Below are 12,268 nucleotides of genomic sequence, written 5' to 3'. Positions count from 1 at the left end.
AAAGATGGTCTCCTGCATTTTTAAAAGAACTCTCCAGGGTGCAATATGCCCATCTCCATCTGCCTTCCCCTCTTGGCTGCAGGCAACAACTAGTTAATCTTGGTGTGATTTCATTCAGCTTTTCCTGTGCCTCCTATTCAGACAGAATAAGCTTAGTCAATTTTGTAGGTAAATATTTGTTTAATTGTTTTCTTAAACTAACCCTCACCAGAGGTTCACAATTGGCCTGTGCCTCTTTCCAGAGTTAAGCAAAAAAACCTATTTTTCCCCCCAGTCTGCTTTTGTCATGGTCCTTAGAACTTGACAGAACATCAAAGTATGAAATTGTGGGCCTCCAGGTCTGGGGAGCTTGCTGCAGGGGTAGGCACACCGAGAGGAGATTTAATGAATTATTATGCAATAATAATTGCTGCCGGGGATAACACCTCTGCCAGGGCGGTCTAACTTTTTCGAGTCTAGCAAGGTCTAATGGCTTTGCCACATCCTGTCCTATTGCCGCTGAAGGCAACATTCCATGATTATTTTCTACATCCTTCCTGGACTTCCTCTCACTGGGTGTGTTTGTGCGTGAATGAATATTGGTGTTCCTTAGTCAAGGGCTCTTATGAAAAAGAAGGAAAAAATGCCATGCGAAAAGAAGTGGGAAATGACCCAGTCGTGTGAGGGTTTCTGCCTGTCCCCTTCTCCCTCCCGGAGGTGTCTTGATCTTTCCTGCTGGCCAGGGCCTGGCTCCAGAACCCTCTGGCTGTCTGGAGCCCATGCAGGGAACCTGCCCCCAGGGAGTTCTCAGCCCAGCAGAGACACCACCTGCCCTTCGTGTCTGTTTGCTTCAAATGTCACCTTCCCTGTCTGCTGATCAGCCAGCAGGCGACAGTGAGCATTGCCTGGATTGTGTGAGCCGTCCCCGGGCAGCAGCGGTGTCGTGGGAGGAGCCCTGGACCAGGAGTCAGGAGATGAGCTGGTGGTCTCATCAAGGAACTGGGTGGTCTGGCATCACACACACACACACACACACACACACACAGACACACACACACAGACACACACACACACAGACACACACACACACACAGACACACAGACACACACACACACACACACACACACACACGCCTTAGAGCAGGCAGGCAGCAAACTCTGAAAGGCCCTCTTTCTCCCAGCAGCTCAGGGCCTGGCCCTCAGGATCTCCTGCCTGTTAAGCTCCCGAATTCCTCCATGAATTGCTAAGCTTTTTCTGGCTAGACTTTTTGGGTAAAAACCTAAACAAATGAAGCGTATCCTGGGGCTGGAGCACGGGGTTGAAATCAAGGCCAGACTCTTTTTGCCCGTTCCCCTCCTCTCCCCAGCCGTGACTCGAGGAGTGGCTGTGGGGACAGAGGGAAGTGGTTTCGGCACCCTGAACTCAAAAGCGTTCGAGGGTTCCACACAGCCTCAACCCAGAGTCCCCTGACGGCAGTCTATCAGACACCCCTCAAAGCAGCAGCCCTCCCTCTGCCACCTGTGCTGCTTCTAGGTTGCCCTTGACCTTCTTTCGAGGTCGGTTCCAGCAGGTTCCAAGCGGGCCGGAGGGAGATGCGGAGGAGGGGTTCCCACCCCCGTCTTTGGCCCCTTGGGGACAAGGAGGCCCTCTGTGACCCAAGGGGTGTGTGCGAGTATGGGGGCGCGAAGCCCTGGCTCTGGGGCCAAGGGGAGGTGGCGGGAGGCAGGGGAGCAGACCCTTGGGAGCTGGCCGCCTTCAGACAGGGCGTGAGCCTCTGGGCCTGCCGGGATGGTCTCACCCAGCGCTGACCTGCCTCGCCTGTTGACACAACGTCACGTTTCCGACTGCAGCCCTTTCATGTGCGGCCCGCGGCTAAATGCGGCTGCCGGTTCCTGGAAGCAGACGTGCCTGGCACCGCGTCAGCAGAAACCTGATCCCCGGGGAAGCTTGGCACGGCCGCGAGCTCGCTCGGCCCCCAGAATAGGGCCTGGCAGCGGGCGCCGGGCAGCCCCCCTTCGCGCCCCGCGGGCGGGGTGGGGGTGGGGGGCGATCCGAGCGCTCTCCCGCCGGGCGGGGGGCGGGGGGGGGGGGGGGGGGCGTAAGGCTGGGTGGGGTAGGGAGCTGGATTTAGGCAGGGCGTTGGAACCAGAGCCTCATTAACTAGCAACAAGAGCTTCCCACGGGTCATGGCTCATTAATGAAACCTAACAGCCTAGAAAGACCATTATGGATACGATTATAACTTACATTTTGGAGAGAAATAAAAGTGGGCTCAGAGAGGGGAGTGAACTTCCCCAAGGTCACACAGCTTCGGAGTCACTACACCATTAGTGGAATGGTGACTGTTGGTTTGTGGAGCTTCTTGACTGGATCCGAAGGGAAGGCTGTCAGAGGCTGGTGTGAATAGTAGTAATAATACTACTGTTACTAACAGCAAACAGTTTGTAGCACTTATTATTTCCCAGGCACTCTTCAAAGCACTCCATAGACAAAAAGTTAATTTTCACAGCAACTCCATGAGGTAGGGCTAATTATTATTCTCCTTATATGGTTAACAAAATGTAGGCACAGAGAGGCCAAGTAACTTGCCTAAGGTCACACAGCTCCAGGGGTAAACTGGAATTTAGACCTAGGCAATCTGGCTCCAGAGTCTACGTGCTTAACTATAAAACCCCACTGCCCTTCCTGTTAAATAATAATAGTAACCGTCATATAGTGAAAGTTGTAATAATTCCCACCATTACTACCATAGTTTGAGTGCTTTCCCTCTGCCAGGCACTATATTAAGCACTTGATGTAAATTTTCTCCACTTCCTATAGCAACTGTGAGGGGTAGGTATTAATAAGAGGTGAAACAACTAGAGCTCAGAGAGGAGAAATCTGAGCCTCCCAGAGGTGACACATCGTGTGAAGGACGGAGCCATGCCCTTTCCCTGGTATAGAACTGCTTCTAAACTGAGCTGCTGTGACGGTTGGGCTTGGACATGCATTATCTTATTTAATCCTCAAAATAGCCCCGTGGCATAGGTACTGTGATCCCCAGTGGGCGGAGAAGATAACTAAAGCTCAGGGTAGAGTTATTCGCCCGACTCTTTATTTGCTTCCTGACAAATGTCCCCACGTACCATCTCACAGCTCCAAATGGGCCCATGCTCTAATTAAAGAACTAACCCTGCAGGACTGCTGGGGTATGGGGGGTGGAGGAAGGGCACTCACAGGTTGACTGGGCTGAGAACCGGAATCTGGGTTTGAGGAAATTCTATGTCAGATTTTCTGGGGTGGGAGGAGGGGGCGTTCCTCTTCACACATCTCTCTTAAGGTTAGGAGAGGGATAGGCAGAGGAGTCTGGGACAGCAGTTACCTATGTACCACTTGGGGCGAGGCAGCTCCCCGGGAGGCAGGAAGGGAGGGAGGCGGAGGCCGAGTTCCCAGCTCTCTTGCTGGAAGGGAAGCTGGGAGGCTTGGAGACCAGGCCACTGCTGCTCCTGTTCCTCGCAGGTTCCCGCAGGCCACCCACACCCTGGCCCATCTCTGCAGCCCTTGGTCAGCTCCCCCGTACGTGGCTGCTGCGGGGTAAAGCAAGGGCCACTTCTCTCTGTGCGACAGGGTCAGAAGCTCAGGATGGAGCTTGCTGGGCTGCCAGGTTTCTCCTCAGGCCTCTCGAGGCTCTTCGAAGCTCCAAGAGACAGACAGGGCTGAGTTCCCAAGTGATTTCATACAGGCTCTGTGCTCATGGGATTGGCGTGTTCCCCAGAGACCCGGAACTCCCCAAAGTGCCACGTGGCATGGAGGGAGGGAAGGTTCTGGACTTCTCACTCCCTCTCCAGCTGGAGCAGCTTCCTTTTTCTCTGTCCTAAATTTCGTAAAGGGTTATTTGAACAAGAGTTCCATTGCTAAAAAAAAAAACCTTCACAAATGCTTGGAAGGCACCAAACGAAGCCCCTTCCTCAAGCACCACCTTTACCTCACCCTTCTCTTTCTCCAGGTCCCAGTGGGAGGCTGAGGCCACTCAAAGCTAAACCCACCCCCCCCCTTCGGCAACCCCCCCCCCCCACCATGTTTATCCCAAGCCATCTGTTTGGCCCGACTGCCACAGCAGAACATGAGCTGGGTGAAGCCTCTCCCATTGGCTATGGAAGCCACCAACACGCCGGGCCATCCAGTCTTGTGATGTGGCTGGACTGGGGCCTGGAAGGTTTCTTCCACTATAGACAGGGGCCCTCCCTTCCCGGGGGAACCTTAGCAAAGACACTGAGGTGGGACATCAGGGAATGAGTCACCAGGCTGCTAAGTACGTAGAGGGTCAGCCTCAGGCTATGGTGATGGGGACAGCCAGCCTTGGCTACTGTGCTACCCCTCACCCACCTGTAAGAGGGTGGAAAGGAAGAAACTCGTGCTTATTTACTTGTTTGAAGAGCAAATATGGTTTTCTTGGAAACCACATTGTGGATGGTGTATGGAAGTAGGGATTATGCAAAGATCTCTGGGGAATTCAAGTAGTGGGGAAAAGGAGGGAAAACTGCTCCCCTTCGCAGGGCCGGTGGCGAGGGGGGCGGGGAGGAAAAAAAAAAAGATGCGTGTTTCTTAAAGTTTTTAATAAAATATCTAATATTTGTGTGCCTTTTCCCCCCACCCCACGGAGAATTTAAAACGTATATGAAAGGAGACAGAAACAACAAAAAGAAAAGTGACCCAATTTTAAAATGGGCAGAGGACTTGAACAGACATTTCTCCAAAGAAGATGTACAAATGGCCAAGAAGCACTTGAAAAGATGCTCAACATCATTAGTCATCAGGGAAATGCAAATGAAAACCACAATGAGATGCCACTTCACACCCACTAAGATAGCTACAATAAAGAAAAAACAAAACAGAAAATAACAAGTGTTGTCGAGGATGTGGAGAAATTGGAACCTTCCTACACTGCTAGTGGGAATGTAAAACGGCTCTGCTGCGATGGAAGACAGTTTAGTGATGCCTCCAAAATCAAACGTAGAATTACCATACAACTCTGCGATTGCACTCCTAGGTAGATACTCCAAAAAATTGAAAGCAGGCACTCTGACAAGGACGTGTACAAGCATGCTCCTGACAGCACTACTCACAATAGCCAAAAAGTGGAAACAGCCCAAATGTACATCAACGGATGAATGAATAAACAGAATGTGGTATATTCACACAATGGACTAAAAAGAAGGGCAGTACTACATGCTCTATGCTACAACATATATATGCAGAATGATACATGCTGCAACATGGGGGAACCTCAAATCATTATGCTCAGTAAAAGAAGCCAGTCACAAAAAGGCATGAATAGTATGAGTCCATTTACATGAAATCTCAAGAAGAGATAAACCCATAGTGACAGAACACAGAGAGATGGTTGCCAGGGACTAGGAGTTGCTGAATGGGTACAGGGTTTTAATTTGAAGTGATGAACATGTTTTGGAAGCAGACAGAGGTGGTGGTTGCACAACATTGAACATGTACTAAATAGCGCTGAATTGTGCACTTTAAAGTGTTTGATTTTATGTGAATTTCACCCCAGTAAATTATTTTTTTAAGTAGACAGAAGGGCATAATGAATCCTCTATGTGTCAGCTTTTCAGGTTCAGCAGGCTTCAATGCATGTCCAATCACTTTCATTCCTAATGTACATAACATTCTGCTTCCACCGTTTATAGATTATTTTGAAGCAAATCTTGACATTATATGATTTCATTTGTAAATATTTCACTCTCTCTCAAAAATAAGTATTCTATGAAAAGAATTACTACAGGGACTTCCCTGGTGGTGCAGCGATTAAGAATCTACCTGCCAATGCAGGGGTCACAGCTTCCAGCCCTGGTCCAGGAAGAGCCCACATGCCTCAGAGCAACCAAGCCCATGCACCACAACTACGGAGCCTGTGCTCTAGAGCCCACAAACCACAACTACTGGGCCCACGTGCCACAACTACTGAAGCCCATGTACCTAGAGCCCGTGCTCTGCAACAAGAGAAGCCACTGCAATGAGAACCCCTGCACCACAACGAAGAGTAGCACCGACTTACCGCAACTAGAGAGCCCGCACACAGCAACGAAGACCCAATGCAGCCAAAAATAAATACATAAATAGATAAATTTAAAAAAAATTACAATAGCATTATCACACCTAAAAAAATTGAACAATACTGGAATACAATTTTTAAGGACTAGAATTTTCTGAATAGAAGTACAGCATAGTTTCAGAATCTAAAAGCACAAAAAGTGATCAGTGAAAAAAATTGCTCTCCTGTCTCGATTCATTCTGTTTAATCTTGATCCCTCTGGCCCAGCCAAAATCACCCGAAGTAGGCAGGTAGGTACTGTTTTAACTTATCTTAGAGCTTGTTTATATGTGCAATGTTTATACGTGTAACTACAAATTAGGGCTATCATATGCCTCCTTTTTTCATACAAAAATAGCACACTATTTACATCTTTCTGCACACACTTTTTAAGAACTTTTATTGAGATACAGTTAACAGACAATAAACTGCATATATTTACAGTGCACAACTTGGTATGTTTTTTCTTATTAGTAATGTATATATGGCAATCCCAATTTCCCAATTCATTCCCCCCCAACCCTCCCTGCTTTCCCCACTTGGTGTCCATATGTTTGTTCTCTACATCTGTGTCTCTATTTCTGCCTTGCAAACCGGTTGATTTGTACCATTTTTCTATAGTCCGCATATATGTGTTAATATACGATATTTGTTTTTCTCTTTCTGACTCACATCACTCTGTATGACAGTCTCTAGGTCTATCCATGTCTCTACAAATGTCCCAACTTCATTGCTTTTTACAGCTGAGTAATATTCCATTGTATATACATACCACATCTTCTTTATCCATTCCTCTGTGGATGGACATTTAGGTTGCTTCCATGTCCTGGCTATTGTAACTAGTGCTGCAGTGAACACTGGAGTGCATGTGTCTGTTTGAGTGATGGTGTTCTCTGGGTATATGCCCAGCAGTGGGATTGCTGGCTCGTAGCCTGAGCATCTGATGGGCATGGTTAAAACTGTCCTCCATGGGGCTGTGACAGTTCGCATTCCTTTAGCATCTGGGAGGCAATTTGCAAGGGACACCAGAAGCCTTGGAACATGTACATCTTGAGACCAACAGATTCCATTCCAGGAGTTATCATAGGGAGTAATTCATCAGATTTTCAAAGATTAAGCTACAAAGATGAACATCTCTGTGTTATTCATAGTAAAACAAAACAAAACAAAAAGACCCCAAACAAACAAACAAACAAACAGAAAAACTTGAAAATCAGAAAAATGGCCTACAGGACACTGGTTGAGTAATTTATGGTATGTGTAAAGGTTGGAACACTAAATAGTCATGAAAAAGTACAACTGAGAAGGTAAATTGATAATTGTTAAGGGGAGAAAAGTAGATCACAAAACAGTACTTTCAGAATGATCCCATTTTAAAAATAAAGAGTACCGTGTATACTTTTAAATGTTCTCTCTCTCTGCCTCAGTTTCCACAGCTGTAAAATGAGGGAAGTAATAATCAGCTCACTGAGCTGTTATGAGAAATAAATGAGTTAAAATATCTAAGGTGCTTAGAACAGTATCTGGTATAGAGGAAGCTTCGGGTCAGAGTTAAAATTAGTGTTCTCATTATTATTATTATCAAAATTGATTATATCCTAATTGCATAAGAGGAAGGTCTGGCAGACGCTGCAACAAAATGTTAACCATCTCAGCAAGACTTGGAGTTACTGTTACTTAGAAAATTTCTGCTTTGCTTTATTTTCTTTTCTTCTGTCTCTGTCTCTTTTACAGCGAACATGTGTTGATATATATCATCTCATGAAGTGCAAAAGAAGGGACAAGAATGGAATTCTGAGGTAGTCTTGGAAATCTGTGCTCAGCAGAGCCCCTGGAGATGATCTGGAAAGAAAAGGCAGAAGGCTTTTTTGATCTGACAGATCAGCCTTGGGCAGGGCCAGTCCTACACACTAGGAAGAAGGCTACTCCCCATGACAGGTGATTGTAGGGAAGGGGAAGGTCCTCCCTGCCCACAGGCACGAGGTTGAAAGGGATTTTAACAATTAGAGTGGTGACAGAAACAGCCAGTATCCCACGAGGGTCTTAAGATGGGGACCTGACTCACTGTCGTCTATGCCCCTAGCCCCCATCCTGAGATGGGGCAGAAATTCAGCCAATGTTTCCTGAATGAACAAGGCTCTGCTGTCTGAGCTTGGGAAATGTTCTTTCACCTCCCTGAGTCTCAGTGTCCTCCACCACCAAATGGGGATATTAGTGATCTCGCAGAGACTGTTGTGAGGATTAAAAAAAAAAAAAAAAAAAATCTGTATGTAGAGTATGTAGCACCTAGCTCAAATCAGGTACCTGGCAGGTACACACAACCATTTGTTAAGCAAATAAATGACAAGAAGAAATGACACGAGCTAATTCACACTAAAGTGTAAATGACTGACAGCATTTTTTTCCCCCTAAAAAGCAGCTTTGTAGGGCATAAATAGAGAAGCGGGAAGAGATCTAGTATATAAACCAGACTAGGTGCTAAGTGCTGTACTAGGCACTATGCATGCATTTATCTTGCGTACTTTCCATTTGACACGTACAGAAATTTAGTCACTTGAGGTCAAGTGACTTACTTAAGGTCACACAGCAAGCAGATGGCACAGCCAGGATTTAAACCAACATATGACTCAAAAGTCCTGGCCAAAGAGCCCTGGATGTTAACATGGACAACGGCATGAGGAGGGAAGAGGATCTGGGGGGTCCCTCCGGGTTAAAGTCTGTACACTGCACGGTGCCAGATCACCCCATGGGCAGACGGGACAAGTGCTCAGGGCACTAGGAAAGCAGTCTCAGTTCCCTTCCATCTCCCCCATCCTGGAAAACAATTCCACTTTGATATTTCAAAGGAAAGCATGGAGAAAATCAAGACCTTATTGGTTTTCTCTACATTTAAGTTTAGTGTTGCTTTCTGTTTGCGTGTCCAATAGGGAGGAAGCACCATAACACGTACGTCTCAAGACATGAGGACTTAACTCCCCCAGGGTCTTAGGGTCCCTCCAGACCTCACCTAGCTCATGCTATGTCAGGCGCCCAAGAGTTTGAGGGGAAGGGAAGACAGGGACCCCTTACCCCCACTCGCTTCCCTAGGGCTCCTGGGCTACGTGCGGGTCTTCTCCAGGGCTGGGGTCTCAGCTCCGCTGACCCACAGCTTCTCACGGACCAGCCTTTCAGACAAGGCGCTCACTGTCCAGGCGTGTTCCAAGCCACCGACTCGAGTCCCAGACTCGAGTCCCAGCCAGCCCGGGCCTGTTGCAATGAGTCAGCCTTTCACTGGGGAAAAACGTGGTGACTGGCCTGCAAGTCACTTTTTCCAGCTTGGCCCTCATTCTGAGCTGGGTTTGGGGAGGCTTTTCTTTTTCCCTTCGGGATTCTACTGCCAGGTGTTCCCCAGGGGTCCTGGGAAGCCCAGGGTGTGGAATTCCTTGGTGGGTGGGTAGGTCGAGCTGCTTCGGCTGAGCTAGATGAAGGTCTCTTGATGTATCTACCTGGTGTCCCCACCCACACAAGGGAGAGCAGAGGCCACAAAGGTTAAAGCCGCACCTCCTACGCAGGTGAGTGCTGGATGGCCCCGGGGGAGGGGTGGACCTGACAAAGTCCACGCTGTCACCTTCACAGGCTGTGGTGGGGCAGCCACCCCAGATACCTGGAGATGGGGCAACACCTGGCCCCTTACCAACTAGAGCAAGCACTTTTCTGCAAGGTGATCCTCCCTTGGGCCCCTTGAATTTTAAAGCAAGCACTGCTACCTTCTGCGAACCCGCCACCCCCCAGCTCAGTGCCAAGGGTCAGGTTTCAGAGCTGTTCACTTTACCACCTCTCTGACTCACCTCCAGCTTCCCCGAGGTTCCTGAGACCTTCCCTGGAAAGCTATGCTGAGCCGATTCTCCCAGGGTGACGGGGTGGGTGGGTGGGCGAGACCAGGACCATTAGTCAAGGGGTGAGGGCGGGGCTTTGGCCCTTGGTGGATTCTGGAGCAAACTCTCTCTCTCTGGAAGAGACACCAATCTCTCTGCCTCTGAGGCCCTTGCTGAGACCCTTCTCTTCACTTTTGTGATTAGTGACGCTTCACCTCTCCATCGTTCATTCGTTCAGGCCACGGGCATTTACGGATGCCCTTTACCGACAGTCCAGGTTCTGGGCTTGGGGGCTGCCGCGGTGCGCAGGACAGTCACGCTCCCGCCCTCGTGAAGGGGAGCGCCCGAGGGAGACATAGGTACTGATGAGATCGTGACACAAGCAGAGACCAACCATCCTCAACCACGTGAAGGAAGCGCAGGCGAGGGCAGACAGCAGGGCCAGGTGTGGTCCGCGGTGGTCAGAGGAGGCTCGCCTGAGGTGGGATGGATGAGGAGGAGGTCTGGTTGGGCGGACAAGGGGCTGAGAAATGGTGTCTTTTATGGGTTGAATTGTGTCCCCCCCCCCAAAGAGATGTTGGGGTTCTAAGATCCCAGCACCTCAGAATGTGACTTCATTTGGAAACAGGGGTCTTCACAGAAGTGATCAAGCTAACGTGAGGTCATGAGGGTGGTCGCTCATCCAATGCGGCTGATGGCCTTATGAAAAGGGGACATTTGGACACGTGGACAGATATGACACAGGGAGGATGCCATGTGAAGAGAACGGCAGAGATCAGAGGGATGCGTCTGTAGGCCAAGGAATCAAAGTTCGCCAGCAAATCACCCAAAACTGGGGCAGAGGCCTGGAACAGAAGGAACCAACCCTGCCGACACCTTAATCTCAGACTTCCAGCTTCCAGAACTTGAGACCATAAATTTCTGTGGTTTAAGTCTCCCAGTCTGTGGTCCTTTATAACATCAGCCCTAGCAAAGTAATACTGTGTTGCAGGCAGAGGAAATTCCAAGTGCAAAAGCCCTAAGGTAAGGGGGGGAGAGGCAGATTTGAGAAAGAAGTGTACCCCTGGCTGGAATGCAGAGTCAAACTTTCCTTTATCTCTAATGAGAGGGAAGTGGATCAGTGTGGGTGCCTCCGGCGACGATAGGAACAGCAATAAAAATAACAACCACCTTGAAGATGTATAGAGTGTAGGAGATAAGCCTGGGAAGGCAGGAAGTGACTGAGCTATGCAGAGGTGTCCTTGTAAGAATGACAACTGGAGGCTTTAACCCTGAGAGAGGGAGAAAGCCATCAGAAATCACAAGGCAGGTGACCTGGCACCTAGTTGGAGCTGTGTGAGCTTGGGCAAATTGCTTTCTGTCTCTGTGCCTTAGTTCTGTGATCTCTTACCTGGAACACTCCATGACCATGTGACAAGCACTGTACTTAAGGCTGCCATCCTGTGTGTGACAGGCAGGGTGACGGGGAAGAGAGAAGAATGAAAAGAGTATCCGGTATCATTTTTGTTCTTATGGAGCTTATTACCTACTTGGGGAAATTACATGCATTTGGGCCAGGGCACAATAAAAGTGCTAAGTGTGATAAAAGGACAGCCTCAGATGTTCTCAGGGGGTGAAGTGGAGGCTCCCCAACTGGGGCCCCCATAGCTGAGTAGGCCCCCTAGTGGCTGTATCTGTGCTATGCAACTCCATCTCCCCTTGCTGCCCCCCCTCCCACCCCACCCATGGCTGATGGATCCTGGGAAGAAACATGTGATCCAAGCTGAGCCAATCAGACTTGTTCCCTGAGATTATTTTGGGTTTTTTGGTGTGTTTTTTTCCTTGGTTTGGATCTAGGGCAGAAAATTCCGTGTCTCTTTAAGGAAACAGGGTGCTCATGGTGGGCATGTTTCCTGCCCTGGAGGGAGCTGGTTTGAGGGAACGGAGCTGGCAGGCAGACAGAGAGAAGAGATAAGATGGTAGAGACAGACAGAGCAAGAGCCCCTCAGCTGTCCTGAGGCCTTTGCTGCACTTCTGCTTTTCCTGTGCGTACACCGGTTACCCCCAGAGCGATCACCCCACATTTCTATTTTTGCCTGGGCTGTTGGAGATGAGTTTCTGAGGCTTACAATCATTCGAGTTCTGACTCTCACTGGGTCGGCTGTGTACACTGTTTGTTAATGAAGTGACAGAGACCCTGCACTTGGCCCTAGTGTATGTTATCCTATCAGGGACCAAGATGCTGGCCCTATCTCCTAGGAGACTCTCGGTGGGGTTGAGAGAGGCCACCCTCGCTTTTATCCTATGCAAGGCATTTGGGGCTCTGTGATACCTCCACGAGCTCTACCTCATTTGTTTTGGCCCTGC

The 12,268-nt window shown here is 49.0% G+C and overlaps 1 long non-coding RNA gene across 1 annotated transcript; it reads left to right on the top strand.

The window, feature by feature from the left end:
* Positions 1–9,394: 9,394 nt before the first annotated feature.
* LOC130835323 (uncharacterized) lies at positions 9,395–11,472 on the top strand. The gene is made up of 3 exons (XR_009048864.1): positions 9,395–9,619; positions 10,161–10,367; positions 10,551–11,472. It is a non-coding gene; the product is annotated as an uncharacterized LOC130835323 (long non-coding RNA).
* Positions 11,473–12,268: the final 796 nt, after the last annotated feature.

The sequence above is a fragment of the Hippopotamus amphibius genome, chromosome 13 (genome assembly GCF_030028045.1).
Source record: "Hippopotamus amphibius kiboko isolate mHipAmp2 chromosome 13, mHipAmp2.hap2, whole genome shotgun sequence".
Taxonomy (NCBI): Eukaryota; Metazoa; Chordata; class Mammalia; order Artiodactyla; family Hippopotamidae; genus Hippopotamus; species Hippopotamus amphibius.
Note: the sequence above shows the minus strand (reverse complement) of the source record. Positions and strands in the feature narration are given on the sequence as shown.